This window comes from Sceloporus occidentalis, unplaced genomic scaffold, assembly GCF_023333645.1.
Source record: "Sceloporus occidentalis isolate IW3139 unplaced genomic scaffold, rSceOcc1.0.p SCAF_1, whole genome shotgun sequence".
Classification (NCBI taxonomy): domain Eukaryota; kingdom Metazoa; phylum Chordata; class Lepidosauria; order Squamata; family Phrynosomatidae; genus Sceloporus; species Sceloporus occidentalis.
Window position 1 is genome coordinate 189,349,264 of NW_028316981.1, and position 7,309 is coordinate 189,356,572.

Sequence of the window (7,309 nt, forward strand, 5' to 3'; positions counted from 1 at the left end):
AGTCAATGTTAAATCATGACTTTTTAATGTGCTCTTATGAGTGCATTTTAATAGTTTTATACTATTATATCTAACGATTGATTTTATGTATTCTTGTGTTTTGTATTTTAACTTGCTGTACCCCGCCTTGAGGAGAGGCGGGAGATAAATAATGATGATGATGATGATGATTGTGGTAATAATAATAATAACTGTCATTGCCATGAAAACAGCACCTTTATAAGGAAGTGTGATTTTTCCGTCATTACCTTACTCCATATCCAAACTCTTTTTCTGTTGAATACAGGTGTACTTCAGATAACACAGCTGTCAAGTTCCTGGACATTACTTCTTTAACAGAAAATTTGGTACCAAGGCAGAACCAACATGGAAAAAAGTAAGGTTTCTAATACACCACAAAAAAGAAAAACAGTTCAACATGACACAGCAAACTATTTATCCCACAACTAACAATATAGACCTGTTAAATTAAACTAAAACATTTGCTCTGAATCTTACAGAGACCTTTTGAACTTTTGAGAGAGCTCTTGAAGGGATCTTCCAAAATACATCCAGGGATGTTGTTGTTTTTCCCCCCTTTTTTCACCAGTCTCAAATCTTATGATTTCCATTCTGGTGACCAAACTTCTAAATGTATGCTTATAAATGTATTGAGGGGTAGCTGGTGAATCGGGCTTATCTGCTGTCCTGTTCAAACATGCTCAGTAAAGGGTTCTGGAGAGAGCTGCTCTTTACCTTGCCTATCATAGGTAGCTCTGACACACACAATGAATACAAGCCTATTCCTCCCCAGCTCAAGCTTTACTGAACTGACCATTGCAAATATGCTGTTGCTGAAACATGGTGATACTGAAAGTCTGTGTTTTTCCAGCCTTCAGGGAGGACATTTGGGAATTTCTCCTGAGCAGAAGGTTGAAATGGAGGATGTTGGGTCACCCTGCATGGACAGGGCTACCCACTTATGCCCTTTCACCTTTCCACACGGAGTTGGCTTTTACCCCAGCTTCTCAACCACTGCTCTGAATGGAACAACATCAGATCTGATTTTCCATTCCTTCCTTCCATTCCAGCCAAATGCTGCCACTCCCTTGGTGGTGATGGAGGATCAGCTCCAGCTTCCCGGGTCAAGGGCGGTTGCCAGCCTTGCCCATCAAGAGCTGCCAATCACCTTTAGTGCTGCCCAGCAACCGCGTTGCCTAGTGACAGCTGAATCTAGTTGCCAGGTTACACAGAAAACTCCTTTCCATGGTTCCAACGTAGTGTACCCTTACAGTGAAGAAACTAGACCTTTCTCCATCACCCTCAACCCACTTTCCTCCAAATTCCAGCTGTCAGCCCACTACATTGGTACCTTTATGGTGCTTTCGGCATTTATCACAAAAATGTAGGTGTCATATCTTAGATGCAACTGGTATGGTGGATAGAGACAGTTTCTGCTTATCCCTACAACATTTCTGTGGGGGTTTCTATGTGGGAAGCAATCCTACACAACCCAATATTATGGGGAAACTCTGTATGTGTATGAGAGCATTTGTGTATGCACAATGTTCTCCTTACACATCACCTCCGAGAGACATAAAGGATCTTATGACTGTCTGTTTTAGCATAGGGAAATGTATTTATATCTCTGGACTCCTCTCTCAGAGCCAGAAACCCAAGCAAGTAGACAAAATAGTTGTCAACCATTTTATTTTAATTTTTTAATGCCAGTAGCTCTTATTTTGCTATTAAACATGTTATGGTTTTGTTCCAAACACTTTGATGGTGAGTGCTGTGTGGTAAAGATGATCCTTGCTCTGACAATGTGTTCATTGCCTCAGAATCTAAACTTTATTACTGTATTATGTTTCTAGTCCTTGCTATTTCAGAGAGAACTGAGAAAAAAAGTGGGGGACAGTTAACTGGTACTTTGTAAAAAGAAGTACTTTTTCCCTAAACTTCCTCTATTCTGGTATGCTATCTTAAGCAAAAGACAGCAAGTGTGATCATTATGCCTGATATGGTTTGCAATGTGTTTGTGTGCTGTGTGCCTTCAAGTCATTTCTGACTTATGGCAACCCTAACACGAACCTATCATGGGATTTTCTTGGCAGGATTTATTCAGAGATGGTTTGCGATTGCCTTCCCCTGAGGCTGAGAGTGTAACTTGCCTAATGTCATCCAGTGGGTTTTATGGCTGAGTTGGGAATTGAACTCATGTCTCCAGAGTCATTGTCCAACACTCAAACCACAATGCCACACATACTTTCTTTTTTTATTCTGATATTTTTTGCAAGCTGGAAAATCTATCATATCCAAGCATTATAATTGGTCTCCTTTTAAAAAAAGCTCTCTTCTGTCGCTTACTTGGTTTACATGAATATACCTGAACTCGTGTGCCTGTGAATGCGTGGCTCAATGTAGTCTAATAACATTAGTTCAATCACTATATTTTTAAAATTGTTGCCCTTTTATCTATGCCTTGATAACTTTCTCAGTTCAGATTACAAATCTCTCAGGGAAACACATCAGCCTGGTCTGCTAGGCTGCATTTTTAGCAATATCTTGATATGCCTGAATGAGCAGGTGACACTTTTCAAGGCCTTCCAGGTAAACACAACCACTGATTTAATATCCACAGATTGAACTACTATTAAAAGCACAATAAGTAAAAGGGAGTTTTTAAAAAAGCTGGCAACTCCACAGTACTAGCGCTCCCCCTTTCTTCCATTTCATTTGATCTTATATATTTTTGTAAAATGTAATGGGTAAAATGTAAAATATGTACGATATTGTCCATATCAGAGGCTTTTCTATCTACCAGATCTGAGAACACAGGAGGAGACCTAGCCTTCTAGCCTTATTAGCAGAGCTTGAAATGTATTTATTTTTTTAAAGTATTGTTATTTAATTTTTAATAGCATTGTTATTTATTTTTTAAAGCTTTTGTAAAGTAATATTTTATTTTAATCTTGTTTTAATTTCTATAAACCATATTAGAGCCCAGGGTATAAATGCAGTAAAGTAAGTAACTACGTAAGTAACATAGGGCCCGAACAGACAGGCCAAAATAGAGCTGCTTCGGGTTACTTTGGAGGTATACTGTTTAAATGATGTATGTGTCCTAAGAGGCCAGAAGCCACGCCAAAGCCACTGGAGCACAGCTTTGGAGTAGCTTTCTGGCCTCTTAAGATGCATGTGTCATTTAAACAGCATACCTCCAAAGTGACCCAAAGCAGCTTTATTTTGGTCAGTCTGTTCAGGCCCTAAGTTCCCAGAATGTGCCAGTCAGCATGGCCAAAAGGGGAAGCTGGCAAGGAATTTGAAGTTCAAAAAGGTAATCCTTCCCAGGCTCTGAATTTTAGCAAGGGGAATTTGTTGATATACTGCCCACTTCTTCCTTCTGTTCCAAAGATGAACCCCACCCTTGGCTGCATAAAGAATTCAGAGCCAAGCTCAATCAATTCTAAGCCATCAGGCTGAACACAGCTCATAATTGTGTGTAGTGTGTATGCTGGGGAAGAGGGGCTCCAGAAACCTCTTATTTTTGTAATGTACAGTTGGCCCTCCACATCTGAGGCTTTGACGTTTATGGATTTGATTATTTGCAGTTTTGATCAATATGTTCTCTCCAGGAATCTCTAGGTCCTCCATTGGAACTCTGCTAGACGTTAACTATAGAGTTGTGCTGGAGAACTTAGAAATAAGTAGAGAAAAAACATCTCTAGCCATTTGTAGGTCTTCCAGCATGATTCCATGGTCAACTTCTGGCAGATTTTGACCATAGAGTTACACTAGAGGACCTGGAGAGTTATAGAGAGGTGTTCTCTCAGGTAAAAAGAACAGTGTTTTTTTTATTTGCGGGACCACTGTAATCTTTCAGAGAAATCTTGTAAAGAAAGAAGTTGGCAGCATGAGCTTTCATAGACTTAAGTCTGCTTCCTCAATAGACCTCTCCAAATACATCTGAGGAAGTAGACTTAAGTCTATGAAAAGCTCATGCTGCCAGCTTCTTGCTTTCAGTTAGTCTCAAAGGTGCTCCAAGATCTCTCTGCATACTGACTCTACAGACTAACACATTTATATCTTTGAATTTTTGCAGGCCTCAGTATGTGTCGGTGTAGGCTCCATTTCTCCACAAGCTGCATCACAAATATTGGACTCTTGATTTAGAAGTTCATTAAAAGTTCATGGAGATAGGTCTTGATAGAACTGGGTCTGTAAGGCCAAGAGAAAAGCAAATGGTTGGCATCTAAATATTGAAAAGAATGCCAGAAAGCAGGTAGAATCATTGCATGCCCCCCCTAATTACAAACAGATAAACAGAAGTAGCAATAGCATCAAGTAACTGGAATATGCACTGAACTTAAAATAGTAAGAACTCCTTCCTTACTCCACAGCTCCTTGGAAGGCTGCAAAATGAATCCCATTCCCTAGAAGTTTTAATGAAAAGATTACAAGGCCTGCTCATGGGCATACTTTCAGGGTGCTTGATGCAAGACTAGTAGATAGCTTAGGGCAGTGGTACTAAAACTTTTTGCTCCCAGGACCCCCCTTTACGTCTATCTACATGTGGATATCGCACATCCCCACTCGACATGGTATATGAATAAAAATGTTTTGTTGATTTAATGTGTGCATTTTCATTCACATTTTTATGTATATTCATATTTTAACATTTTATAAGGAATTAACATGGTTCAAATTAGAACAGTTTTATTTAAGTTAATTCAACATTTAACTCAATCCATGTGTAAAGTTTACACATAAAAAAGTATGGGGAGAGGAGGGCTTCCAAGTCTTATACCTCCGTTGAGCAATGCTGAAGGTCCCACCCCAGAGTTGGAGAACCACTGGCTTAGGAAGCCTCCTGCAGATGTATGCTTATTTTAAACAGATTGATGGGGCTCAGTGGCAACTTGGCAGTCAAATGACTGTTCAGCAAAAAGGAGTGTTACTTCTGCACACACAAACACAATACACCTGCTCCCAGTTTATGACTGAAATGAAAAACAGTGTTGTGGAAGGGACACAAATGGCTAGTGTTGTGGTTTCATGGCAGAGTTGAGATCTGAACCAAGGATGCCATAATTCATAGCTCAGTCTGTGAGCTGCTGTGATACTCCACTTGTTATACCCCATGGGCATGTTCCTTTCCCTTTCTCTCTACTGTCATCAGATGAAGGCAATTTAGTCTACTGAAAAGGTGGTTTGGCTTCTGAAGTGTGTGAGACAGCTTGGCCTCAGTGCTTTGGGGCAGAAGGGGGGCAAAAGAGGATTATTACAATGATCTTTGTTTTACATAGAGAAGAAGTCCTTACTAAATCTTATTACAGTTGGCCCTCTCTAAATCCATAGATTCTTTAGCCACATTTTCAAGCATACACGACTCGAAAATAGTAAAAAAAATATATACGTTCCAAATAGCAAGCCTCAATTTTGCCATTTTTTAAAAATAAGGGACACCTTATAAAATGCCCCTGTATTGAATATGGCTTGAGCATTCACAGATTTAAGTATCCACGGGAACCCTGGAACCAAACCCCAGCAGATACCAAGGGCCTGCTATATAATCCCACATTCCTTGGCATCCTCCTTCCCAAAGAGGTCACTGGCCTGCCAGATCTCACCAGGTCTTGATGTTGTTATGTAGCCATCATCATGATGAAGGCACTGAAAGTGTGTTCCCTGACTCTCTGGAAACACAAATTGCCAATCGCAGCTGCAGGGAAACCAAGAATAGAAACCATGTTCCAGGTGCTGGACTTGTTTCTGTTTCTCAGAAGTCTAAGCTGTTTTCCTAGGTTTAGTATGGATCACGGACAGTTAAAGTCAGCCTGGTTGGTGGGAGGCACTCAGGATCAAGTGAAGCCATCACTCAGATCATCTTCTGGACCATATAAACTGCTTTTACCACCACACTGATAGATGGGACAACCAATATTGGATCCAGACCCTTGCTGCAGTGGAGAAGAGGCATGGATCCATGCCCCTTTCAGCTTTCCACTTTCCTGTCTGTCTCTCCACCAAAGAAGCCAAGGCAGCAGAGAAGGAGGCACAGGTACATGCCTCTTCCAGCTTCACTGCTTCCCTCTCTCTCTCTCTGCCAAGGGAGCCAAGGCAACAGAGGAGACATGAGTGCTTCTCCCTTCCAGCTACTCCACTTCCCTATCTCTCTCCACCAAAAGAGCCAAGGCTGTAGAGTAGGAGGCATGGGTGCTTGCCCCTTCCACCTACTCCCCTGTCTCTCCACCAAAACAGCCAAGGCAGTGGAGAAGAAGGCATGAATGCTTGCCCCTTCTAGCTACTCTATTTCCCTGTCTCTCTCCACCAAAAGAACCAAGGAAGTGGGGAAGGAGGCAAGGGTGAATGTCCCTTCCCACTACTCCACTTCCCTGTCTCTCTCTCTCTCTGCAAAAAGAGCCAGGCAACAGAGGTGGAGGCATGGGTGCATGCCCCTTCCAGCTTCTTTGCCTCTCTCTGCTAAGGGAGCCAAGGCAGTGGAGAAAATGGGCCAAGCACAAGCACTTCCAGAGGAAGTCACAGTGCTGGAGAAGGAGGTTCTGGTGCATGACCTTTCTATCTCTCCCACTGCCTCACTTGCAAGGCCACCCAGCTGCCCCATGGAGAATAGAATCTGTTCTGAAATCTTCCCGTATAAAGAGGAGGAGAGGTTTGGCAATTTTTTGCTTTCTAAAAAACAGGTTTCTAAAGATTTCTATAATCACTTGTTTGGGATACTATAATCCGTTAAGACTCAAACTAACCTTTTCCACCCACTCATCTTTCTTTCTTATTCTTTCCCCTCATTTATTCTAGAAACATTGCAAGACACAAGGACAACCATGGAGGCATTTTTTAGCCTGATGTTTCTGTGCAATTCTCATGTGCCTTACTTTGGTCCTTTTGTGTCAGGTCATAATAGCAATAGCATGTATATTTCTGTAACGCTTATCAGTGAATTCAGCATTCCCTAACTGTGGTTTACAATCTGTAAGCTAATTGCCCTCAACAAGCTGGGGACTCACTTTACCGATCTACAAAAGGATGGAAGGCTGAGTGAACCTTGGATCCCCTGGGATCGAACTCACAACCTTGTGGCTGCAGTACTGGCATCTAACCACTGTGCCACCAGGTCTCCTTGGTGTGCCAGGAGATCTTTTCCATCTGGCCAGAATATTCATCCCAAGTAAGGGTTCTCATATTGGCCAGATGACCAGTGATGCAATTGGAGCAAGTGCTCCAGAGCCCTTGTTGGTTAGGGTCCCATGCTACTATTTTTGCCCACTCTATCTTGTACACATCTTGTACTTTGTGATGCTACCAAGTC

General features: G+C 41.7%; 1 long non-coding RNA gene across 1 annotated transcript; it reads left to right on the forward strand.

Moving 5' to 3' along the window:
- Positions 1-294: 294 nt before the first annotated feature.
- LOC149323124 (uncharacterized) lies at positions 295-4,611 on the forward strand. The gene is made up of 2 exons (XR_016272445.1): positions 295-376; positions 4,082-4,611. It is a non-coding gene; the product is annotated as an uncharacterized LOC149323124 (long non-coding RNA).
- The last annotated feature ends 2,698 nt before the right edge of the window (positions 4,612-7,309 follow it).